The 26551-nt window shown below is 45.3% G+C and overlaps 1 protein-coding gene across 1 annotated transcript in view; it reads right to left on the bottom strand.

The window, feature by feature from the left end:
* The window catches only part of SLC45A4 (solute carrier family 45 member 4), a 112813-nt gene extending 107456 nt beyond the window's left edge, over positions 1–5357 (bottom strand). Inside the window, exon 1 of the mRNA XM_070940301.1 lies at positions 5181–5357. The gene's annotated coding sequence lies outside the window, so the exon portion shown is untranslated. The remainder of the gene's footprint in view (positions 1–5180) is intronic.
* Positions 5358–26551: the final 21194 nt, after the last annotated feature.

Below are 26551 nucleotides of genomic sequence, written 5' to 3'. Positions count from 1 at the left end.
CGGCAAGCTGATCAGCTGCCTACAATTTGGCAGTTCGAATCCCACCAGGCTCAAGGTCGACTCAGCCTTCCATGGTCGGTAAAACGAGGACCCAAATTGTTGGGGGCGGGGGCAATAGGCTGATTCTGTAAAACCGCTTAAAGGGAGATGTAAAGCACTGCGAAGCGGTATATAAGTCTAAGGGCTGTTGCAATTTGCAGGAGCTTACTAATTTATGATAACTGCCTTATAGGCAGTCCTCGGCTTACAACAGTTCGATTTAGTGTCCGTTCAAAGCTACAACGGCGCTGAAAAAAAGCGGCTTACGACCGTTTTTCACCCTTATGACCGTTACAGCATCCTCCCCAAGGTCACGTAATTTATAGTCGGACGCTTGGCCACTGGTTCAGCTTTATGACGGTCGCAGTGTCGCCTGATCCCCTTTTACGATCTTCTTACCAGCGAAGTCAAGGGGGAAAAACAGATTCGCTTAACCGTGTGACTCATTTAACAACTAGTCAGGATTCCCTTAACAAACGTGGCAGGAAAAAGTCGTAAGATGGGGCAAAAAAAAAAAAAAAAAAAAAGCTCACTTAACAAATGTCTCACTTAGCAACATAAATGCTGGGTTCAATGGTGGTCGTAAGACAAGGACATTTTCTGTATTTGCAGGCGTTTATTACGAAAGGCAAAGAAAAAAAAGAGCGTCAGCCCATTCTAGGCTACTAAAAATTAAAAACAAAACGAAAAACCAAAAGCTTCGGGGAAAGTCAAAGATTTTTATGCAGATAAACTGAAAACCTGACAATGAAAATAAGAGAGCCAATTTGGTTCTACTGGTTAAGGTGCTAGGATAGAAAGTGGGAGACCGTGAGTTCTAGTCCCGCCTCAGCCCTCAAAATCAGCTGGGTGGCTTTGGGCTGGTCACTGTCTCTTGGCCCAGCCCACCTCAAAGGGTTGTTGTTGTTGTTGTTGTGGGGAAAATAAGAGAGGGAAGGTGTGCTCAGTAGGTCTGCCACCTTGAGTTATTGGCGAGAATAATCTGAAAAAAAAATTGACTCGTGACCGTTTTTTCACACTTAAATACTGTCGGTTGCAGCATCCCCGGGGTCACATGATCAAAATTCAGACCCTTGGCCACTGGCTCACATTTATGACGGTCGCAGTGTCTTGGGGTCATGTGATCTCCTTTTGCGACCGTCTGACGAGCAAAATCAATGGGGGAAGCCCGATTCATTTAATAACCGCGTTACTAATTTAACCACTTGCCAGGGATTCACTTAACAACCGTGGCAAGAAAGATCGTAAAATGGAGCAAAAACCCACTTAACAACTGTCTCAATTGTGGTCGTAGGTTGAGGACTACCCGTCTCTGATATGAAGCTCTTTATCTTCTTCAGAATTTAGTCTTCTCTCCCTAAATTCATTCCCTTCTGACAGCTTCCGCTCCCAGTAACAGACTCGGTTCCTCCTTTCATTGCTCAGTCAATGCGGGGTAAAAGTGGGAAGGGGCTTCAGAGGGGAAGGTTAAGCCTCCTGACTTGCTATATAGCAGTGATGGCTAATCTTTTTGCCACCGCGTGCCAAAAGCGGGGGGAGGGGGGTTATGCACGCGCGTGCCCACACCCATAATTCAATGCGCCTTGCGCATGCGTACACGACCCCCCTGGGCTCCCCCCGCTTTTGGCAAGCGATGGCATGGTGGCCCTGGTAGGTCTGTTTGTTGCCCTTCCCAGGCTCCAGAGGCTTGCTTGGAGCCTGGGGAGGGCAAAAACGGCCTTCCCCACTCCCCGGAGGCCCTCTGGAGGCTGGAAATGCCAAGTTCCAGTGGAACCAGAAGGCCCATTTTTCACTCTTCCCAGGCTCCAGAGCCTTTCTAGGAGCCTGGGGAGGGCGAAAACATCCTTCCCACCCCGGAGGCCGGAAATGGCCCATTTGCCAACTTCCGGTTGGCCCAGAAGACCCGAAAATCAGCTGGCGCTGATTTTGTACAGCCGTGATGAGGTTCGCCATCACGGCTATATAGGATCATCTGTTTGGCAGCCTTATTTCTGATTAAAACAGAGCGACTTGAACCACACACTAGAAGGAAAGGTACGATTTATCTGTTAGAACTAATAAACAGAATGACTCTCCGGTGAGTCTGAGCTCCAGAATTTCTTTTCCTATGAGAGTCTGTTCAGGTTTAGGCACAGCCCAGATTTTTGCTTTTCGGCTGCTGGGCTGGGTGGAAAAAACAATATTTTCTTGCTAAACTGCAAGTCATCCGGAGTTCCTGATTTACCTCCGACTTTGTTCAGCTTTTGGTTTCGGTACCTTCCTTCTTTCGTTTCTTCCTAAGCCCCAATACTTCTGTTGGGCAAAGATTTTTGCTCTCTGCACCGTAGGAAAGATATATATTTTCATTTTCTTCTCTCCAACCCCAAAACCACGTTCTGAACAGTAACCTACACAAGCATATGAAGGAGCAGAAAACGAATTTCAATTTCTGTTTCCAGGATCTATCTATCTATCTATCTATCTATCTATCTATCTATCTATCTATCTATCTATCTATCTTCCCTTTCTTTCCTTCCTCTTTCTTTCGTTCTTTCCTTCCTCTTTCTTTCGTTCTTTCCTTCCTCTTTCTTTCGTTCTTTCCTTCCTCTTTCTTTCTTTCTTTCTTTCTTTCTTTCTTTCTTTCCTTCCTTCCTTCCTTCCTTCCTTCCTTCTTTCTTTTTCTTTTCTTTCTCCTTCCACCTTCTTGCCTAGACTAACATAAAAAGCGGTTTAAAGGGGAACGGTACAGCTGCCTCTTCCTTCATCTTGCCTGGATGGGCTTCCCTCCTGTTTGGAGTCTAAAATCGCTTATCCTCTCTGGAAACCAGTGAGACCATCTGTATAAAATCCCCATGCAGATATCCTGAGGTTCATTTCTCCCCTAGCAGGAAACCTCCCCCCCCCCACCACCAGGCTTCTGTGACTAATTCAAAGCACCACCAGCGTGAAATCTCTTCCAACTGTCATCCAAGGACCCCCTCCTCCTCTCTTCTACCTGGCATCTGCAAAAGCATTCGGACAACCCTTCTGCTTCTCTTGCTTTCGTTGCATAACCCCTGAGAATCTCTTCCTCCTGCACCCTTCGCAGCACCTGCCCTGCTCACCTGCCTCCTCCTCGTGCCATTAAACCAGCTTCTGATCGTTTTGCAACCAGCAGTTACTCCTCTCCGAGGTTTGTTCTTTTTTCTCTAACCAAGCAGGTACAAAACTCTTCCCACGCTTCCACCCTCTCTTCTGGGTCTACTCCTTCGCCAAATCCCACCCCATTTCTTCCACTCAGCGACCAACCTTCCTCAATGTCCCGAGTTCTCCTTCTTTGCCAGAAAAGTCTCATTAAACGTTCCCATTTGCAAGGCGTTTCTCGCATCCAAGACCTCTCCTGTGTCCCACGAAGGCATCACTTCACACAAGGGGGTCTCTGTCCGAAAGCCCACTCCCCCCCTTCCCCACAACCTCTGTGTGCCTCCCAAGAGGCCCACACTGTTTGACCTCTGACTTTTCTCCCCAATCACTACAGCCGAAGAACAAACGATTCTGTGCCCGTCCATTGAACAGGAATCTTTTCATCCATCCTCCTGCCTCTCCGACAAAACCCCACACTTTTCCCCCTTCCAAAATTTTCACTCGGGATATGTTCTAATCCTTAAGTTGCATAATAAAGCACATCGGTCCATATCAGAAGATCTCCCTCCCCGCCAATCTTTTCCATCTCCTTCCCAAGCTAATGTTCCTCCTGTAAACCCACCCTTTCTCCCCCAGATTCGGAGATCTCCTTGGCGATCCTCTTTTTTTAACCTGTTAGGACCGTTTTGGTCCAGGAAAGCATGAGATCACCAACGTCCTCCTCTTGCAACAAAAAGAGGACGGACAAGATCTATCCAGAGAGTATCATGCAGAGAAAAGGCTGATTATTCCCCCCTCCTCAGCAAACTGACCCCAATGTAAGTCGTAAAGACAAACTCATGCAGAGACACGGATCTGATGATGAGCCTCTCAAGGGCTTGGGGAAACCATGCCAAAAAAAAAAGGGGGGGGGGAGATTTTGCAGCCAGGGAGGGAGGTGCACCTCAGGGGGGGGGGGGAAAAGGAGTTTTAGGGATCCAGCAAGGATGCGCTTCTCCCAATCCCGGGATTATGTAACAGTTGCATGGGGCTCGGGAGTGGCAGGATGGAGAGCCAGCCTCAAGCAGGAGAGAGCAATCGCGGTAACCGGAGAGAGGCCAGCCTGCTGCATCCTTACACCCACCATGCAAAGGGAGGGGGGGGTTGTCCAAGGGCCATCTATCCGCTCCAACCCAGCCAGGGGCAGCCCCTCTTTTTTTTAGGGGGTCGGCTGGAAGGAGGGCGGCAGAGGCATTTGATGGAAAGGAGACCTGGCAAATCCAGAAGGATCAAGCAAGGCTCCATCCTCCTCCTCCTCCCCCAAACCCTCCACCACCACCACCACTGCTGCTGCCTCGGCTCCTGCAGCCACGTTCCTCCCCAAACTGGTTCCCCCCCCCAGATGTGCCAAGGGGTCCCCCATCATCCCCATCCCATCCATCTGGAAGGAGGGGGGAAGAGGCATTTGATGGAAAGGAGACCAGGCAAATCCAGAGCAAGAAAGGATCAAGCAAGCCCCCCCCACTCCCCACCATTGCAGCCACGTTCCTCCCCAACCTGGTGCCCTCCAGGTACGCCAAAGGGACCCTAACCCCCATCATCCCCATCCAGCCCGTCTGGAAGGAGGCGACAGAGGCATTGGATGGAGACCAGGCAAAGCCAGAGCAAGGAAGGATCAACCAAGCCCCCCACACACACTCCCCATCACAGCCTCCCCAACCTGGTGCCCTCCAGTTGCGCCAAGGGGGGGACCACCCCACCCCACCCCACTCCCAGCATCTCCATCCCGCCCCTCTTTTTTTTTTTTTGGGATCTTGTCCCATCGGGAGGGCAGCCCATCCGGGAAAAGAAGGTCAACCTCATCTCCCTGGAGGGGAGGCGGGAATCTTGACGTCGCCAAAGCGTTCCGACGTGCAGATGCGTGTCGCGGGCAAAGAGGTCGTGAGGACGCCCTTCCACCACCCATCCCCCCCGATCCCGCGTGTCCAACGGCGCCCGCGCGTGGGAAGGCCCGTGGGAAGGTATGCGCGGAGGGAAGGGAACCCGAGCTCGGCCGGTACCTGCTCCTCGCGGACCTCGCTGCTCCGCCGGGGCCCGGCTGCTCCCCCCGCTGGGCAGGGGCCGGCTGCGTGGACGGCGCTGGCTGGGGACGGGGCTGCTCCGGGAGCGCTGGCGGGTCGGTCCGGCGCGGCCACGACTCGCGAGGGGGCGGCAGGAGAGGCGACGGCAGCGGCGGCGGCGGCGGGCGCTTTATACCCTCGACTCCTCGGAAACCGTCTCCGCGCAACGCTTCCGCTTCCGCCCCGCCCCCCTCATGAATATGCAGAGGAGGGGCGGGGCGGGCGAGCGGGCGAGGCGCGCGGCCAATGAGGGGGCGCGGGGAGGGGCGGACCCCACACAAACCTTCCCACACCCACCACCCCCGCCGCTCCTCCTCCCCTCCTCCTCCTCCGGCGCCCTGATTGGCCGCGCGCGGGCGAACCTGCGGAGCCGATGACGTCGCGCGCGGGAAGGTGGAGGAGGTGCGCATGCGGATGTGGTGGGTGGGTGGGGGGGGTTGTTTGAGGGAAGAGCGGGCGCCGCCACGTCCCTCCCGCCGGCCTACCTCGCGGGGTCGTTGTGAGGAGGGCGAAGAAGCACGGGTTTTTGGGGATCCTTGCCAGACAGTTGGGAGATCAGGGCAGTGGAGGAGGGATCTGAGTGTCTCCCCCGTGAGGGTAGAGGGTGAGGGGCGGTTTGTTTATTTATTTATTTATTTATTTATTTATTTATTTATTTATTTATTTATTTATTTATTTATTGGTTCGATTTATATGCCGCCCTTTTCCAGAGACTCAGGGCGGCTTACAATGCGTTAAGCAATAGCCTTCATACTTTTGTATATACCTGCTTAGTAGGGCTTTCGCCCCCCCCCCCCCAAGTGGTGTTCTTTTTTATACAAAGTCAGCTTATTGCCCCCAAAATCCGGGTCCTCATTTTACCTACCTCGGAAGGATGGAAGGCTGAGTCAACCTTGAGCCTGGTGAGAATTGAACTTGCAGTAATTGCAGGCAGCTGATGTTACTTAACAGTGCTTTAGTCTGCTGTGCCACCAAGGCTCTAAGGTTTAAATCCAGGCAGGGGTTATTTATTTAGTCCTCGAGCTATGGTTGTCGTTGAACCCAGAATTTATGTCGTTAAGCGAGACAGACGTTCACTGAGGTTTGAGCCCCGTTTTACGACCTTTCTTGCCCCGGTTGTTAAGTGAATCGCTGCCGCTCTTGAGGTTAGTGCAGGTAGTCCTCCACTTAACGACCACACTTGAGCCCAACGTTTCTGTGAAGTGCGACATAATTTCTGGCATTTGTTCAGTGAGATTGGCTCCGTTTGATGACATTTCTTGGCACCGTCCTTAAGCGAATCGCTGCAGTTAATAAGGGAGTAGGATGGTTGTTAAGTGAATCTGGCTTCCCCCCTTGACTTTGCTTTGTTGAGAGGTCGCAAAAGGGAGAATGACATGAATCCGGGACACTGCGACCGTCATAAATACGAGTTCAGTGGTCGAGGACTTGGATTTTGATCGCACGACCACGCAATGATCGTAAGTCTGAAAAACAGCCCTAAGTCACTTTTTTTCGGTGCGGTTGTAACTTTGAACAGTCACTAAAGGAACTGTTGTAAATCGAGGACTACCTAAAAAACTCCTCCAGTCTCCCTTCCTGGGGGGGCGGGGAGGGGGTTTCTCCCACTGCGAGGTGAGACCCCACCTTTGGGTCAGATGCAGGACAGACTATCGTGCACCTTTTGCACAGTCTATATGCAGGTAATCCTCGACGTACGACCGTAGTTGAGCCCAACACTTCTGATGCTAAGCCAGGCGTATCTTAAATGAGTTTTGCTGCATTTTATGCCTTTTTTTTTGCCACAGTTGTTAAGCAAATCACCGCAGAATCATGCAGTCGTTAAGTGAATCTGGCTTCCTCCCCCCTTAACTTTGCTTGTTGGAAGCCGCTGGGAAGGTCACAAATGAGGATCACATGACCCCAGGACAGTGTAACCATCATAAATATATGCCAGTTGCCCATCTAATTTGATCACGTGACCAGTGTGAAAAACGGTCATAAGTCACTAAACAAATGGTTGTAAATCGAGGACTGCCTGTACTTATCTTTTCAATCCCTCTGCCTTGAGGGCTCCTGACTTCCAGGGAATTCTACTTAAAACTGCCCGCTTAAAATACTCCCTTCCATGAAGTCTTTTCTTTTTTTTTTTAATTGAAAAGTTTTAAAATGTTTTATAAACAATTTCCCCCCCTTCCCCTTCCCTCCCCTCCCCACTTCCCAGAGCAAAATACAGGGTATTGCATTTAACAAACATAATCTAACATAAACAAACTAACTATAAACTCTTAACATCCCCTTACTCTTTAACTCCACCATAGGTACTAAAATGTCAAAGTAAAAAGAAAAATCATCTAAATATTTCATTCATAAGCTATTTGCAACTTTTTAGTCCCATATTTGTTTTGTATATAGTCAATCCATCTTCATGAAGTCTTTTCATTGACTATATATTATTTTTAGAATGATGTCCTGCCTTTATTTGACTGTGCACTAAAGGCAGGGCGCATAACGTTCGTGCTTCCTATTTTTTCCCGCCACAACGACCCTGTGAGGTAGGCTAGGCTGACAGGCCCAAAATAATTTTGCAACTCTTCCTTCCTAAATTTTTAATCCAACATTTTACCCTCTGCACCAAGCCGACTCTCTTTTTAAACACCTCCATAATGTTACTGTTGCCATATTTGACACATGGGAACAAAAACATGTTACCACTTGCCTGTTTTTGTATTTATGTGGCTGAGATACTTCCTTTTCCCTGGCCCAGTATGTAGATTTATCTTCTTCTTTTTTCTAATTGTTCCTCCAGATAGATTTTAAAGTGGCATGCAGAGGATCCATTTTACTCTCATAAAAATCCCGCCTAGTGTTAATAAAACAGCAGAATTCCAAGGAACACTCATTATTACACTATAATGAACAGAATGTATTTGTACACTTATCTTAATTGGTATAAAATTAAAAGATTCTGAACAGTAAGAATAATTTATGGTGGAACCAATGACCCCAAAATGGTGCACCTTTTTCTATTGAGGAAATGAAATTCTAAAAGTTAGAGAAACAAACCTGAACATGTTTACAGAATCAACACCAACAGTAAAAAAAAAAAAATATTGCCTATCATAAAAAGGAAGGCCGTAACCTTAACTTTGTCTCACAACTGCCTATGTACACGATGTGTTATTTCACAACTATTGCCTGCAGGTTATGAGATGAAATCCAGTGGAGCCAGCTAAATTTCATTAAAAGACAAAAAGCAAGGGATATATAGCCTACAAACAGCCCCAATGACAGGATTTCTGGAGAAAAGGCTGGAAAAATAATACATTTCCAGATTAAATTGTGATGCTGTGTTTTTCAAACTGGAAAACTTTAAGATGCTGGCTTGGGAATTCTGGGAATTGAAGTTCACTCAGTTTAAAATTACAAAATTTGAAAAACATGGGGGGGGGGGAGAGGAGAAAAAAACATTTTAATTTCCAGAAAAAGGGATAATGTATCTGATTATTTTTCCTAAATTCACCAAATACAATTTGTCTCTTTCAGCCCTCATTTATGATATTGCAGTAATTATATACAGGGACATTGAGACATTCTAGATGTCGACAAGGCAGGTTTCTCCATCTTGATAGTTTTAAGACGGGCTGGGGGATTCTGGGAGTTGACATTGTTGGAAGAAAGATGAGGTCCAGTTCCAAGCCGGGAGAAAGACGCTGGAAACAAAATGGAGGCAGGCTGCAGGAAAGGAAGGTCTCCGTTTATTTGCTAGCCAGAAACCTCAGTGACAGCAGCATGTTTCTGGGGTAGCTGACAAAAAGGGATTGAGAGTAGGTGGGCTTTTATACATTCTTTGGGCCTTTGTGATTGAGATGCATGTTCCTGTGCAAGAATATGTCCTTTATTATTTAAATTTAATTGATTCCAATTCAATCATGTAGGTCAGGGGTATCAAACTCAAGGCCCGGGGGCCAGATCCGGCCCATAGGGTGCTTAGATCTGGCCCGCGGGGCCGCCCTGGAAACAGCAAAGGACCGACTCGCAATGCCTCTGCCAGCGAAAACGGAGGGTTGCAGGAGGTTGTCGCAGCTGAAAACGGAGCTCTTGAGGGACACAGGCGGCCCTCCCAAGCCCTGTTTTTGCTGGCAGAGGGTTGCAGGAAGCTGTTGCAGCCAAAAACATAGCCGGAAGCCTGTTATCGCTGGCAGAGTGCTCAGGCAACCACAGGCACCCATCCTGGCCATGCCCACCCTGGCCCCCCGAGGTGAAACACAACTCTGATGCAGCCCTCAATGAATCAAGTTTGACACCCCCGATGTAGGTCATGTAGCTGGCTCTACAGGCACAAGGAGAAATGTGAATCATAGGTGTTTTGTTTGTCTGAGCTAATCTTGTTAGCTTTGGTTCTTGACTATCGTGTTGCTTTTTAAGAGTTTCTGGTTGCTCTTTGCTTATGAATAGATTGGCCTAGTCTTTCTGAATGGATACAAAATCTCTGTTTCTTAAAGACTGGCCTCTTCATGCTTCTGCTTGAGGCTGTTTTCCTACAGCAGGAAGACCAGAGCTACTTTCTGCCTGTAAGAAGATGCCTTCTCCTCTTCTCCTTCAGGAGAAATATTCCATTCTGTTTCTTTTTAATATTAAGAATAAACAATATTTTGTTCTGGGGAGGTGGGGGTGCTTTCCTACAACATCCACATGTATTAAAGTTGCCAAGGTTGAGGAACTGTGGTCTAGAACAGGGGTGAAATCCAGCAGGTTCTGACAGGTTCTGGAAAACCGGTAGCGGAAATTTTGAGCAGTTCGGAGAACTGGCAAATACTACCTCTGGCTGGCCCCAGAGTGGGGTGGGAATGGAGATTTTGCAATATCCTTCTCCTGCCATGCCCACCAAGCCATGCCCACCAAGCCATACCATGCCCACAGAACCGGTATTAAAAAAAATTGGATTTTACCACTGGTCTAGAACATGTTGAGAAATTCTAGGACCTGAGTTCTGGCAGATCAAATCTCACCAGGCTCAAAGTTGACTCAGCCTTCCATCCTTCCGAGGTGGGTAAAATAAGGACCCAGATTGTTGGGGGCAATAAGGGCTGTAAAGCACTGTAAAGCGGTATATAGGTCTAAGTGCTATTGCTATTTTGCTTAAACCTTAGCAGCCCAGATTAAACCCCGAATCTTGTTTAGTCTTGATGTCTTTTGATCTTGTTCCCTGAGCTTTCTGCACCGGACACTTTCTAAGTAACACTTTCGGTCACTTTTTGGATGCGTTCATCAACCCTTGCTTGCAGCCCTGATGTTTGATGAAGCCCGATCAGAATAGATTGGAGAGAAAAACAGGACATATCCCAAATATGCTGTAGGATAGATAGATAGATAGATAATTTTATTTCTATACCGCCCCTCTCCTGAAGGACTCGGGGCGGTGCACAGCCAAGTAAAAAACACAATAAAAAACACAATACACAAGGAGGTTAGCACCCATCCCTCTCCTAGGAAAATGAGATATTTTAGGAAATATTAAAAGGGCAGAATATTTCCCCTAAAAGGGAGGCAGAAACTCAGCTTCCCACCTTTGTCAATGGGCCATTAAGGCCTGGGCCAGATCTATTCTACATAACAAAGATCTACCTCCTGCAGGCAGAGCCATAGTAGGAATTGCCCAAAGCCCTTTCATTACATCATCACCCAGCAAGAGTCAACCAAGCCTGGGACTCAAAAGACAACCTACAGAGTTACCCCTGCATGGTCCCATGGGAGTCTGACAACCAATCAGATTCAAAGCTCAATTTCAAAGCCCAACAGAGGGCATAAAACCCAGGGACTCTCAGCATCTCTGCCCTTTTCTGCCCAGGATCTCAAGCAGGGTGGATTTGATTTAAATCGAGTTGATTTAAATCACGATTTAAATCATGATTTAAATCACTAGTAAAAAGGCTTGATTTAAATCAACTCAATTTAAATCATAATTTTTAAAGAGCAACTGTCATCTCTGCTATTCCTTTGACCCGCTGTTGACTCACCGATAGTCCCAGTGCTGCAGAATATACAGCCTCCTGCTACATAACTCAGCTCCATTTCAGGCTGAATAAACTCAATTATTTATGTATCTTAAATAGAAAACTATCGTACGATAGATTATTACCCCAAAAGTTTTTTATTAAAATAAATTCGATAAAAATAAAAAAAAAATCTGATTTAAATCAAAAAAATCCGATTTAAATAAAAAAAATCTGATTTTTTTGATTTTTTTTAAAAAATCATTGATTTTTACCACCCGGATCTCAAGCCATGTGATCCTGTTCATCGATAAACCTTCTTTCCAAGCAAACTTCCATGAATCCAGTGTCTTTTTCCCCACTTGTAACTGAACCTAGATGGACATTTCTTCCAACAATGCGTAGTATAAATAAAACAAAACAAAACATAAAACGATAAAACCCAACAGTTGACAGCAGCAAGACTGTTGTATGCACAAAAACGGAAGGACACTTCGATTCCTACCATGGAAGAATGGTTGTGGAAGTTGATGGAGGTGGCTGAAATGGCAAAACTGACTACTTTGATTAAAGAAAAGAACATAAGTACTTTTGTTTCCACATGGAAACCACTTCTGAACTTCGTGCTTGATGTGGAAAAGAATGAAACTCTTTCTTTGGGTTTTAGAGATTAGACTGATAGACCTTTATAGAAATGACTGGTTCGTACTATTGTGAGAAAGCAAAAAGTTGTGATTTGAAGCGAATGCCTTATTTTACTGGAACAGAGGGAGTCGGAAGTCAGTGCTTCTTTTTCTTTTTTTCTCCCCCTATCTTTCCTCACTTCTCTTCCCCTTTTCCCCTCCCCCCCTCACTGCTCTTCTGTTTACTTTCGCATTTTGTATTTTGTAATACTCTATAAAAAAATATGTTTAAAACACAAAACAAAACCCAACAGTTCCTGCTTGGCAAGAACTGTTTCAGATGCTGACCGCAGCAAAAATTAGTAGGCTGGCTTCACGCAAGACAAACAGAATTTGTTAATTCCTTTTTTCTGTTTGTTGAAACATCACTCTAATACAGTATTTCTCAACCTTGGTAGCTTGAAGATGGGTGGACTTCAACTCCCAGAATCCCCCAGCCAGCAGTGCTGGCTGGGGGATTCTGGGAGTTGAAGTCCACCCATCTTCAAGCTTCCAAGGTTGAGAAACACTGCTCTAATAGGACGATATGGGCTATAGCTTCTGGAAATATGCAGAGGAAAGTATTCTGATATCTTTTATGCCGTTTGTGTGTGTGTGTCTTCTTAAATGTTGTTAACAATTTTAAATCACCCAGAGTCTCTGGGAGTCAGGCAGCATATACGTTTACTAGATTATTATTAGTACAACAAGATTCACATACAGCACTAAATAATCATTGATTATTTAGGTCGGGTGTCGGCAACCCGCAGCTCCAGAGCCGGATGTGGCTCTTTGACTCCTCTCCTGCAGCTCCCTGCCAACTCGGTCGCGCGACCTGCTCTCTGCCCCGAGAAGGCATGAGCCTCTCTGCAGAGTCGCGCGGCTGAAGCGCCCCTAGCGTTTTCTCTACATTGCCAGTGACCGACTGCTTTTTGCAATTCCACATCCTTCGCGGACAGCTCAGCACCAGCCTTGGACCCCTTCATGTCGGCTCAAGAAGCAGGGGAACGGGGAGGACCAGCCACGGCCACCGGATGCAGGAAGGGAAGAGCTCCAGCTCTCCTGCGCAGCGCGGCCAGCTACTCACTTGAGTGCGCAAGCAGAGACAGGTTTCAGCAGATTCTAACCAGTCCTGGGAAACCAGTAGCGGAAATTTTGAGTAGTTCAGAGAACCGGTAGTAAAAATTCTGACTGCCCCCGCCCCCATCTATTCTCTGCCTCCCAAGTCCCAGCTGATTGGGAGGAAATGGGGATTTTGCAGTAACCTACCCCTGCCACGCCCACCAAGCCGCACCCACAGAACCGGTAGTAAAAAAATTTGAAACCCACCACTGGTGCGCAGTGGCGGCAGCGGGAGGAGGAGTCGGCGTCGCCGCCATGATCCTGGCCCAGGAGGATATCCCGCTTGTACGTGAGCGAAACAGAGAGAGAGAGAGGGAGGGAGGGAGAGGGAGAGATGAGCGAGAGAAAAGGGGAGAAAAAGAGAGAAAGAGAAATGAGAAAATGATGGAGGGAGAGCGTGAGAGAGAGGAAAAAGAGAAACAAATGAGAGAGGAGAGAAAGAAAGAAAGAGAGAGAGAGAGGAAAAGAGAGAAAAACAAATGAGAGGGAGAGAGAGAGAGACCCATAGAAAACACCGGGCACCACAAAACCTGAGTAGGCTTGGCGGGGGGGGCGGTCATGTGACTGGATGGGAGTGATGTTGAGTTGGCCACGCCCACCCAGGTTTTGTGGCTCCCGGTGTTTTTGTTTTCTGTGGGGAAACGGGTCCAAATGGCTCTGGGTATTTAAGACCCCTGATATGGGTAGTCCTCGAGTTAGGACCGTAATGGAGCTACCCATCATGGTCATAACTTGTGATGGTCTTAAATCAGGTCACCCATGTGACCAATCTGATTTTATGACCTTTTTCCAGAGGTGGTTGCGTGGTCATAAAGTGACCTCTATAGTCTATAATCAGACTGTTTGCCTGCTGGCAAAACACCTACAGGTAGACCTCATTTACTGCCTGCCTCATTCCGTGGCCAAAGTTATGGTGGTGCTGAAAATTTTTTATGACCAATGCCCCCATTTATGATCTATACAATGTTTTTCAGTCATGTCATCACCATTACCATATGTCCTGTGACTGATTGCTTTAAAAGGTTGTGTGTGTGTATGTGTGTGTGTGAGAGAGAGAGGGGGGCGGGGGAGACAGAAATTAAAAAAAAAGGAGTTAGTTTTGTAGGCAATCTCTCCTGTGCCTTTTTCTTTGTCTTTCTCCATCCCTCTCCTGCATAACAGAGAGATTGGAGAGGAAGGGATTTCAAGAGAATAAGCAGGCACACCAGGCTGTTTGTGTAGCAAACTTGAAACTTCCCTGTGCCACCATATTCCTTCCTGTGTTTATTTATCATTGTATCCCTGCTTGGAATCTATTCTATTCAAACAATGTGTTTATTTTTTCAATAGCCCATTAGATTATGAATCAGGAGAAGACGACAAACATCCATTAAGTGGAAATGGGACAAAGGTATCCTGGAGCACCGTAGGCTCTGTCCACATGCCATATTAGAGCTATAATTGCACTCAACCATGAACTAAAGGGCCACCATCAGTGAGCTGTTGGACAGCATTACTTGGTCTGCTGTGTGGATGTTTGGGTGGTTTAGGGGCGGGGAATTTGTGGTGGGTGAGGATGCGTTTGGGGATTGTTATGTGTGTTGGACCTGGTTTTTGGGTGTTAAATGAATTTCGTTGTATGTGTATACACGTACAATGACATTAAAGTTGTTGTTATTATCTTTATTCATTAAACATGAAACTCAGTCAACTGAACATTCAAAAATGCATCACAAATACCATTGACTGGTGCTAATGGTTGATACGGGTTGCTGCCAGCGTCCTAGGTATCAACCAAGTACCTTCTTGAGATGTACGATATTCCAAGTAGCGCAGTTTTTTTGCAGTTCCGCTGGTGTTATTGCAGGAAGCTGCAATTTCTTGATGTATTTTGCAAAATTCTTGGACATGGTACCAAGTGCCCCGATGACAATGGGTATCACTGTGACATGTTTAATCCATAGCTATGTAGTTTCGATGGCCAGGTCGTGATATTTCATGATTTTTTCCAGTTCTTTTTCTTCGACTCTGGCATCTCCTAGTACTGCGATGTCAATAAATTGTACATTTTGGTTTTTGACAACTGTGATATCTGGCGTGTTGTGTTCCAGGTGACGACCCGTCTGTACTCGAAAGTCCCACAAGATCTTCACCTTCTCATTTTCTATAACTTTTTCCACTTTCTGTTCCCATGAGTTTTTGGATACAGGAAAGTCGTATTTTTTACATAATGACCAGTGGATTAATTTCGCAACTCGGTCGTGTCTAGCTTTGTAATCAGTTTGTGCGATTTTGCTGCATCCACATATTAAATGTGAAACAGTTTCGACTTTGTTGTTGCAAAGTCGGCAGTTTGGATTGTCGGTGGATTTTTGTATCTTTGCTTTCATGGCATTAGTTTGTAGTGCTTGTTCTTGAGCAGCCAGTATTAAACCTTCCGTTTCTTTCTTGATGGTTCCCATCTTAAGCCATGCCCATGTAAAGTTGTCATCACATTTTCCTTCAATGTTTTTCAATTGCTGTCCATGCAAAGCTTTGGATTTCCATCTATTTAATCTGTCATCCAGCTGTTTTTCCTTATATTCTGCCTTTGTTTCTGTTGTTTTTATAATGTTCTCCATTTTCACAGCCTGCAGCAATTTTTCTGTACTTTGGTTCACATAATCATTCAAACTTCATTTTTCTTCTTCTACAATTATTATTATTATTATTATTATTATTATTATTATTATTATTATTATTATTATTATTTAATCTTTAGTGAGATTCACAGCCTTTGAGGCTGGTTAATAGCTCAGCAGCTCGAGTCCTAACCAAGGACTTAGGAACTGTTAAGGTATCGTCGGAGGATGTAAGCTGTTCCGAGTAAGGTGGTTTTTTTGTAGAGTCAAAATGTTCAAGTCCGGCAAATTTAGAATTTCTAAATAGCGGGGTAGCCCTTTGGGTATTGCTCCAAGGGCTCCAATTACAATCGGGACAACACACGATTTCTTTTTCCACAGTCGCTCAACTTCAATTTGCAAATCCCGGTACTTTGTGATTTTTTCTTGCTGCTTATCTTCAATCCGTGCATCACCAGGTATTGCAATGTCAATGAACCATCCTTTTTTCTTTTCAACTATTGTTATGTCAGGTGTGTTGTGGACCAAGTGCCTGTCAGTCTGAATCCTAAAGTCCCACAAGATCTTGAGTTTCTCATTCTCTAAAACTTTCTCAACCTGATGTTCCCAGTGGTTTTTGCTGTACTCAAATCCAAACTTCTGGCACAATTTCCAGTGAATGATCTTAGCAACACGGTCATGGCGTTGTAGGTAGTCAGTTTGTGAAATTTTGCTGCACCCACTGATCAGGTGGTCGACTGTCTCATCTTTCTCATTGCAGAGGCGGCATTTGCTGTTGGTGGTTATTATTATTATTATTATTATTATTATTATTATTATTATTATTATTATTATTATTTTAAATCCTTTTGGATGAAGGGCAGACCCATAGCTTGCCCCCAAATCTTGAAGTGGATGGCCAAGAACTGAGATGCTGCCTGTTTGGGTCAGTCTGGGTCATGCCAACTAATCCGAAACTTTTAGAAGGGGATAAGGTGAATGGGGAAGGGGGCTGCTCCCTCAGTTACAATCCTGAGACAACTCTATGGAGACTCTCAGTCATCCAGGAATTGGTTGTCCCAAAGGTGCTTTTCCCAAAAGGCAACTGGACTTTTTAAATTATATTTTCCCTTTGAAAATGTTTTGCTTCTCATCCAAAAAAGGTTAGAACTGAAGAAGGAGGACCAATCTCATCTCACATCCTTTCTCATCTTCTTTACTATCTTCTCCTATTGGTATCTTATGATTTATCCCTTGTTTGTACTTTAGGATTAATGATTGTAACTAGGATTTATGATCTATGACCTATCTCTATGTTGTTTGATTGAGAGGTTCTGCACTGGAGACAAATTCCTTGCGTGTCCAATCACACTTGGCCAATAAAGAATTCCCTCCCCTCCCCTCCCCTCCCCTCCCCTCCCCTCCCCTCCCCTCCCCTCCTCTCCTCTCCTCTCCTCTCCTCTCCTCTCCTCTCCTCTCCTCTCTTCTCTTCTCTTCTCTTCTCTTCTCTTCTCTTCTCTTCTCCTATCCTATCCTATCCTATCCTATCCTATCCTATCCTATCCTATCCTATCCTATCCTATCCTATCCAAAACATTTTTAAAGAAAAACAACAACTACAACAACAACAAGAAAATCCAGTTGCTTTTTTGGAAAAACTACCTGTAGAACAGGGGAAAAATGGTTTTTATTCTTATAAACTACCAATAATCCCTGGTTGATTTGGCAGATTATCAAAGTGATTGTGAAATAAATGACATTTGTTTCCTTTGCTGCTCCCTGCCAAAGCCGTTCAGTATTCCTGAAGAGCTAAAAACCACTTCAAGAAGGCAAGAACCTTCTCAACCAGAGATAAATAGCTAACAGAAAACCTGCAGAACTTTTTTTTTTTTTTTAAAGTTACTTTGAGCTGCCTTTTTGGAGCACCGGCATTAATAAGTCATCAATTAAGAGAATCAGAGTTTCAATCCTTTGATGGTTCGTGGGACTAAACAGAGACCAAGGTGCCCTTTTGAAAAGCAAGATGGAAAAATGTGAAGTCAACAACTCTGGCAAGACTGACCACGTGCTTCTGAATTAGAACCACCCTTGAAAGATGAAAGGGGAACAATATTTGGGACTTTTCAGCTTGAAGGGGGGGGAAAAAAGCCAGCATTAGAACGAGAGCATGGTAGAATTATTTGTGCCAAAAGATGCAAAGGAAGGCTTTTGCCTTCTTCTTAAATAGGATTGTTGTTTGTTGTTGTGTCCCTATAACCGGAGATTAAGGACGGCAATTCCCGGAGGATTTGAAGCTAGGAACTGCCTTGCAGGTGATCAAATAGGACTGTCAATCTTCCTGATCATTTTGGCTCCTGATGATCTCTAGTGATGGCTAAGAGACAAGATTCTAGGCAAGGGTGGCCGATCTCCGAAAAAGTAGGGCGAGCCAGACTGATTGGGTGGGATGTGAATGGAGGCCCCAGGAAATCTTAAGAGTTGTTGTCTAGCCGAGGGTTTCTCTACCACAACAGAGGAGCTGAAGTCCAGGCATCTTAAAGTAATTGAACGTGAGAAACAGTGAATGGAGAAATGGTGGATGGACTTTCTTTCTTTCTTTCTTTCTTTCTTTCTTTCTTTCTTTCTTTCTTTCTTTCTTTCTTTCTTTCTTTCTCTTTCTTTCTTTCTTTTTCTTTCTTTCTTTCTCTCTCTCTCTCCCCCTCCTTTTCTTTCTTTCTTTTTCTTTCTTTCTTTCTTTCTTCCTCCTTCCCTCTTCCTTCCTTCCTTTCTTTTTCTTTTTTCTCATTTCGCTCTATCTTTCTACATCCCTCCCTCCCTCCCTCTCTCCCATCATCTATCTACCTTTCTCATCTATCTATCTATCTATCTATCTATCTATCTATCCATCCATCCATCCATCCATTATCTCTCTCTCTCTGTGTGTGTCTGTCTGTCTGTCTGTCTGTCTGTCTGTCTGTCTGTCTGTCTGTCTCTCTCATATACGGTATTTCTTTTTCTTATTGCTCTGTCATCTTCCTTTTTTCTTTTTTCTTTCTTTTTTCTTATCTCTGTCTATCTTATTTTTCTTCCCTCCCTCCTTTCCTTCCTTCCTGTCATATATTTGCTTTCTCATCTCTCTCTCTCTCTCCCTTTCTCATTTCTCTCTCTCTCTCTCTCCTCTCTCTATCCCATCTACACCTCCATCCCTCTATCCATCCATCCCTCTATCACCTATACCCTTCCCTAGAACAAGGCAACCTTAAACAAATGAAGCATTATTGTCAAGAAAATTGTATGGATCTCTCTCTCTCTCTGGAGTCGCCGGGGTTTGAGTGTGGTTCAAGGACTCTTCGGTTAAATTGGATGCTCGAGAATTGGATTCTCAGCTCTGCAATAAAAAAAGAAAAGAAAAAGAAAAGTCACAAAAATTTATAACAGTTCGTGGGGAAAGTGTGGGAACTATGCTCCTGGCAGCTTCTCTCTGGCATCAGGCTGCGCAGCTTTCGAGCCAAGCCACGATGCCTCCCCGTATTCTCTTGGCTGCTTAGAAAAAGGCTGGGTGTGTTGGAGACCCTTCTTTTAGCCTGGTGAATGGGACTTTTCTGTGGCTAAAGTCCCTCTTTGAATGAAGCTTTGAGGGTCTTTAACTCTGTCACATGAAGCATAATTGGCTGGATCCACCAAACGTGTTAAACTATCTCCTTTGATTTTTCCAACCACAGCGAAACATCTATGATGAAACAACACAGTGAAATATTTATAACGCCCTGATAAGGCCATGCTTGGAATATTGCATCCAAGTTTTGTTTGCCATGATATTAAAAAGAAAAAAAATATGTTTTGACTCTGGAAAGAGTGCAGAGAAGAGCAACAAAGATGATTAGGGGACTGGAGGCTAAAACATATGAAGAACAGTTGCAGGAACTGGGTATGTCTAGTTTAATGAAAAAAAGGACTAGGGGAGACATGATAGCAGTGTTCCAATATCTCAGGTGCTGCCACAAAGAAGAGGGAGTCAAGCTATTCTCCAAAGCCCCTGAGGGCAGGACAAGAAGCAAAGGATTGGAATTAATCAAGGAGAGAAGCAATCTAAAATTAAAAAGACATTTTAAAGAAGAGATTGGACAACCATTTGTCTGAAGAGGTGTAGGGTTTCCTGCCTGAGTAGAGGGTTGGGCTAGAAGACCTCCAAGGTCCCTTCCAACTCTGTTATTCTATTCTATTCTATTCTATTCTATTCTATTCTATTCTATTCTATTCTATTCTATTCTATTCTATTCTATTCTATTCCATTCCATTCCATTCCATTCCATTCCATTCTATTCTATATTCTGTTCCATATTTTATTATTCTATTCTATTCTATTCTATTCTATTCTATTCTATTCTATTCTATTCTATTCTATTCTATGCCATGCCATGCCATGCCATGCCATGCCATGCCATGCCATTCTATTCTATTCTATATTCTGTTCCATATTATTCTATTCTATTCTATTCTATTCTATTCTATTCTATTCTATTCTATTCTATTCTATTCTATTCTATTCTATTCTATTCCATTCCATTCCATTCCATTCCATTCCATTCTATTTGCGCTTTAAGGCATTCAACGAAGATGATAGTATATTTTCTATTCGCCATTCTCTGCCCAATCTAGTTTTTTGCTATTGGTGTACGGGTAAGTCTTCAACTATTCATTTAGTGACCGTTCGAAGTTGTTCTGTTCTGTTCTGTCCTGTCCTGTTCTATTCCTTGAGACCAGATGATTTCCCCAGTCCCATCAACCTGACCCACCAGGGTAGGGAGGCAGGATATGTTACAGGCCCCCTGTTTTAAAGAGGTCCACCTAGTGGGGCCCAGAAGAAGGGCCTTCTCTGTGGTGGCTCCCTCCCTGTGGAACATCCTCCCTTGCTGAGATAAGATTGGCCCCTACTTTGACACTCTTTTGCAAGTCCTGAAGACACAGTTCTACCAACCGTGGGCCTGGGGATTCCAGAATGATATGGAGCCCATAAAATGGTTTTTTGTATGCTTGTCACCAGAGGAATGGAGAATTATTGTACTGGGCTTTTATTTTTTTACAAGCTGCCCAAAATCACCATGAGTGCATTGGGCAGCCTGATAAATTTTCTTAACACATAAAATCAATCAATCAAACTATCAATCAACTTGTTGTATACAGGGCATCTTTTCATGGCAAACAACTAAGCTGTTGTGTTACTCCAAAGCAATAAAAATTCCTTCTTGTAATTGCAGGCATCCGAGGGTCAGATAAATGGCCATCCATCACACGTTAAGCTGGGAACTCCCTGGTCATTTCAATAGAAAGTGAAGCTGAAAGGAAGCGCGCCATTTCCTGTATCATCCTTCTGGGGATCCTGAACAGGTCAGCAAAAACCACTTAAGGCAACATTTTCACTCCAGGGCGGAAGGAAAGGAAGCTGTGAACAAGCAAATGCAGTCCAGGGTAGGAGCTGAAGGCAGTTCCCTCTGTTGTGTTATGTTACAAAGGCCCCTTAACATAATTGGTTTTAAAAATCAATCTATTTCTACCATAATTTGCAAAAAAAAAAAAAAAATTCAACTATGCATTCAGGTTTGCCTTTTAGAAAAGCTGGGTGTCACAAGAACTGACAGAGATGGAGAGGCCGGCTCCATTGGCCTTGGAGGAAACTGGGGAAGGGCAGAGTCAGTCCAGGCAAGGCTTTTCTGAATTAGTAAGGCCTCCCCAGACAGGGAGCATTCAGGAGAAGAGCAAGGACCACCCCCTCCTGATCCGAGAGCAAGGAGGGAAGAGAGAAGGCGAGAACAATGCAGACTGAGCCAGCTACGAGGGAGGAGAGTGCCCCGCCCCCCCCTTCACAAGGCACCTGGGGACTGAGAGGTAAGGAGGTGCCGGTGGGAGGGGCATTTGTCAGGAACAAGCATTGAATCTGTGGAGCCTCGTGTCCACTTGCCAAAGCCTGGAGATTGCTGTACTCTTGTCTTGTGGGGCTCGCCAGTTTGCCTGCTTTGCTGAACTTCTTGCTCTGGTTACTCTTTAGCTAACCTGGCTTATTGGACTGCTGCCCCTGGTTGCTCTTTGGGACTACTTGTAGCCAGAGCCTTCTGAAGTTGCGTGTGAGAGCTTTGCTCCAGGAGTTTGTTGTGACCCAGGCCCACGTAGTTGATATCAAATGCGAACAGTTCCAAAAAACAAACAGATTTTATTGAAACAGCTGAGAATTAACTCATTCTCAGCGTATTCCAAATGAAATGAAAGCAAAGTCCTCAAAACACCATTCTTCAGTTTATCTCTGATCTTGGGATAATTAGGCAAACTGCCAAAGGCTTTTCTTGGCAACAGTTCAGGAACAGAAGAAATAACTACAGCCAAACAAGAAGCAAATCTCTCAACGGTTGTTTTCCGACAAAGAGCCCAAGAGCCGTTGCTGGTCTTTTAAGCCTTATGGGAGGGGCCAATCATCTCTTGGCCCTACTCCTGAGTCGTCCTCTCTGCTTTATCTGCTCCTGCCTTCTGGCAGCTCTTCTCATACATGCACTAGGAACAGGCTCCCCCTGTTCCTCTGCCTCTCTACTGTCAGCCTCTGGAGGCTCCGGAGTCAGCACCTCACTCCCCGATGGCCCTGGCCCCATCTTTGCCTCCGACGAAGAGCCCTCATCCGGGCCTTCCCCAGCCTCCAGGACTGGCCCCTGTTCTTCCTCAGCCTCATCGCTGTCCGACTCCACTGCCAGCTCCGCCGGCTGCTGGTGGACCACAACAGAGTTGCAGTGAATGTGGGAATGTTTGGGGGCCCAGTTGGAGCAATAAAGGGGAGTTAGACCTGTTCTCTGGTTGTGTTGCTTTCGTGCCATGCCCCAGGTCATCACAAGCTGTCCCTGGTTGACTGTTAAGCATTTTATTTACTCTTATTTTTCAAATAAATGAGTCGGGGTTTTTATTATTAAAAAAAAGTACATCTTTTTTTATAATAAGACGGACTCTTATTTTTCAAATAAACGAGCATCAAAAAAGAAGGACTAGGGGTTGAAGTATTCCAGTATTTCAGGGGCTGCCACAAAGAAGAGGGAGTCAAGCTATTCTTCAAAGCACCAGAAGGCAGGACAAGAAACAATGAATGAAAACTAATCAAGGAGAGAAGCAACCTGGAATTAAGGAGAAATTTCCTGACCGTGAGGACAACTAACCAGTGGAACAGCTTGCCACCAGAAATTGTGGGTGCTCCATCACTGGAGTTTTTTAAGAAGAGACTGGACGGTCACTTGTCTGAAATGGTGTAGGGCAGGTGTCAGCAACCTGCGGCTCCGGAGCCGCATGCAGCTCTTTGGGCCCTCTGCTGTGGCTCCCTGTCGGGTGATCCCACCACTGGCTGGTTCCGCCCCTCGTCCTCCTCTCCCAGTCACTCCTCGCCTAGCCTGAGAAGGTAAGGGCAACGACGGTGTCAGCGTCTCAGAACTGACATAGAAAAGGGAGGAGAAGCCTGAACTTTTGCCTGCTAAATCCCTTTGAAGATTCGGTCTCCTCGGAGATGGGAGAGGGGCGAGACATTCCTGTGACCTGACGGAGAAGGAATCAGGAAAGTGACTTGGAAGATAGCCAATGAGAAGCAGAGAATTGGGGATCGGAAAGGGAGGGATTGGGGGGCAAAGGTCAGTACTGACAGCGAAAGAGCCAGGATCAGATTGCTGTGCTCGAATAAAGAGAAAATTTCCATAAAGATCGGCAGTTTGGAAGTTCATTTATTTTGAGATAGCATCGAAACCTGACAGACGGGGGATGGAGAAGCAGCTGGGGCAGAGACAGAGAGATACAGGGGGGGTGGGGGGGGGGGAGAGAGAGATGTCAAAAGGCTTTTGTGGTTCCTGGTGGTTTTTAACAACCGGTTCTATGCCCTAATGACCGGCTGGGTAGGCGTGGCTGGGGGGCGGATCATGTGAAGTGAGTAGAAGACTGGTAGAAGTGAGTGACGTCAAGTTGGCCACACCCACCCGGGTTTTGTGGCTCCCGGTGTTTTCTTTTTTGTGGGAAACAGGTCCAAATGGCTCTTTGAGTGTTTAAGGTTGCAGACCCCTGGTATAGGGTCTCCTGCTTGAGGAGGGGGCTGGACTAGAAGACCTCCAAGGTCCCTTCCACCTCTATTCCGATTGACTGATTGAGCGTACTCTCTGAAATTGGCAGAGCATAAGGGGCTTGTTTATTTCTTTTCTTTCCTGTCTAATCTTGCGTTTCGGGGTTGGCTCGTCTACGTTTAAAACAAATACAGTCACCAAGCTGCATATTTCTCCTGCAATTGTGTTGAAAGGCAAAAGGTGTGTGCCTGCTTTAAATAAATTGCTTGCTTATTGTGTTAAAAAAAAAAAAAAAAAAGCCGTCTGCTCCAGAAGTCTGTTTAATGGGCTGGCTTGCATAATTTCCATGAGACGCTGTAAAAATTGGGCTTCGTTTCTTTTCTAAATGTATACAGCTGCCCATCCTGTCATGAATTCCGGGTGAAGTACAACATAAAAGCATGCCTATAAACAATAAAATCTTAATCAGGCAGAACAGAGGCAGACTGGACAGCATCTCAACCTCAAGGTCTCTGGGAAAAGCTGAATGGGAATCAGAATAACTGTTAGAAGGAACCTTGGAGATCTTCTAGTCCAACCCCTGGAAACAAACCTAGAAGCAACCTAGAACTAAAGAGAAATTCCCTAACATTGAGAACAATGAACCAATGGAACAGAAGTTGCCTCCAGAAGTTGTGGCTTCTCCATCTCTGGAGGTTTTTAAGGAGAGATTGGACAGTCACTTGTCTGAAATAGTATAGGGCAGTGATGGCTAACCTTTTTGCCATCGAGTGCCAAAAGCGGGTGGAGCACGGGGGGGGGGGGTCGCGCGCATGTGTGTCCACACCCATATTTCTATGTGCTCTGCCCCCTGCGCATGTGCTTGCAACCCCCCCCCCCGCTCCCCCCGCTTTTGGCATGCGATGGCATGGTGGGCCACCGGACTTCCGGTGGAACTGGGTGTTGGGAAACGAGCCGTTTCCGGCCTTCGGAGGGGTGGGGAAGTCCATTTTCGCCCTCCCCAGGCTCCTAGAAAGGCTCTAGAGCCTGGGAAGAGCGAAAAACAGCCTTTCTGGTCCCACCGGAAGTCGGGAAACTGGCCGTTTCTGGCCTCTAGAGGGCCTCTGGGGGAATGGGCGGAAGGCCATTTTAACCCTCCCCAGGCTCCTAGAAAGGCTCTGGAGCCTGGGGAGAGTGAAAAACGGGCCTTCCTCACCACCACCCCCGGCCCGGAGACCCTCCAGAGGCCAGAAACAGTGTGTTTCCCAACTTCTGGTGGGCCCAGAAGGCCTGAAAATCAGCTGGCCGGCGCACGCATGCGCACCAGAGCTCAGCTTGCATGTCCACCAATATGGCTCCACGATGTGGGATGGCCTCTTACATTTTCCAGGAAGGCCCCGCGGGCCATATCCGATCACATTGCGGGCCATATCTGGCCCACGGGCCTTGAGTTGTGACACCCCTGTTCTAGATAGACAGGCAGATAGACAGTCAGATAGACAGACAGACAGACAACAAGTAGACACAGACAAACAAATAAGACCGATAAAGAGAGGAGAAGCTTCAGTGGCTGCAGTAGAATCAATAGATCCTTCAAGAATATCTCCGGGTTAATGGGATTAATACAGAATTTTGAAGTAAGGACGAGAAAAAAATTAAGGAAGGGTCCCTCCCAGCAGAAGCTGTTTGCAGAACCACCGAACATCCCAGGAATGATGCGTTGGGATTCCAACGGTCAAAGCTCCAAGTCTCTTCTGGAAGCATTTTGATTTTTCCATCCCGTTGAACTGTTCTCGGGGGACTGGGATAAGTTGTTAAAATGAAGTACAAGCAGCTATTTTAAGACCCAGCAAAAGAGGCGTGGGGATGAACAGGCTTTGCAAACACTATTCATCAACTGTCAAAGGACTCATTTCATGCCCGCAGCAAAAGTTTTGCAGTTGTTACTATCAAAGTTTGTGGTTTGGCAGTGGGCCCTGTAATTCTGAACTGGGGGGGAAGGGAATCAGAAAATCCGCAGTGAATGCCTTTAATCGGTTTAACCATGGTCCAGGCATATCGACTTTGGTGATACGACTGTTATGATTTTGATTTAATTTGTACGATCATTTCACCCTCCCAGGAGATAGAAGGCAGATAATAGGTAAAACACAATTTTTAAAAAATAAACAGGAAAAAACAGAGGAACTGGAAAACAGAGAGGTTTTCAAGGATCTCAGATAGATAATAATGGAGATAGATGATAGATAGATGATAGATAGATAGATATAGACAGAAAGACAGACAGACAGATGATAGAAGATAGATGATAGGATAGAAAAGAAAAGAAACAGATATAAGATAGTTGATGTAGATGATGATAGGTAGGTATGTAGGTAGGTAGGTAGGTAAATATAAGATAGTTGATGTAGATGATGATAGGTAGGTATGTAGGTAGGTAGGTAGGTAAATATAAGATAGTTGATGATGATAGATGATAGATGATAGATAGATAGATAGATAGATAGATAGATAGATAGATAGATAGACAGATAGATATAGATAGATGATAGATAGATAGATAGATAGATAGATAGATAGATAGATAGATAGATAGATAGATAGATAGACAGATAGATATAGATAGATGATAGATAGATAGATAGATAGATAGATAGATAGATAGATAGATAGACAGATAGATATAGATAGATAGATAGATGATAGATAGATAGATAGATAGATAGATAGATAGATAGATAGATGATAGATACAGAGACAGAGAGATAGATAGATAGATAGACAGATAGATATAGATAGATAGATAGATAGATAGAGAGATAGATAGATAGATAGATAGATAGATAGATAGACAGACAGATATAGATAGATGATACATAGATAGATAGATAGATAGACAGATAGATATAGATAGATGATAGATAGATAGATAGATAGATAGAT

This window comes from Pituophis catenifer, unplaced genomic scaffold, assembly GCF_029215685.1.
Source record: "Pituophis catenifer annectens isolate HBS135680 unplaced genomic scaffold, rPitCat1.0.hap2 SCAF_3, whole genome shotgun sequence".
In the NCBI taxonomy this organism is placed as follows: domain Eukaryota; kingdom Metazoa; phylum Chordata; class Lepidosauria; order Squamata; family Colubridae; genus Pituophis; species Pituophis catenifer.
The sequence above is the reverse complement of the archived record's forward strand: the minus strand, read 5'-3'. Positions and strand labels throughout refer to the sequence as shown.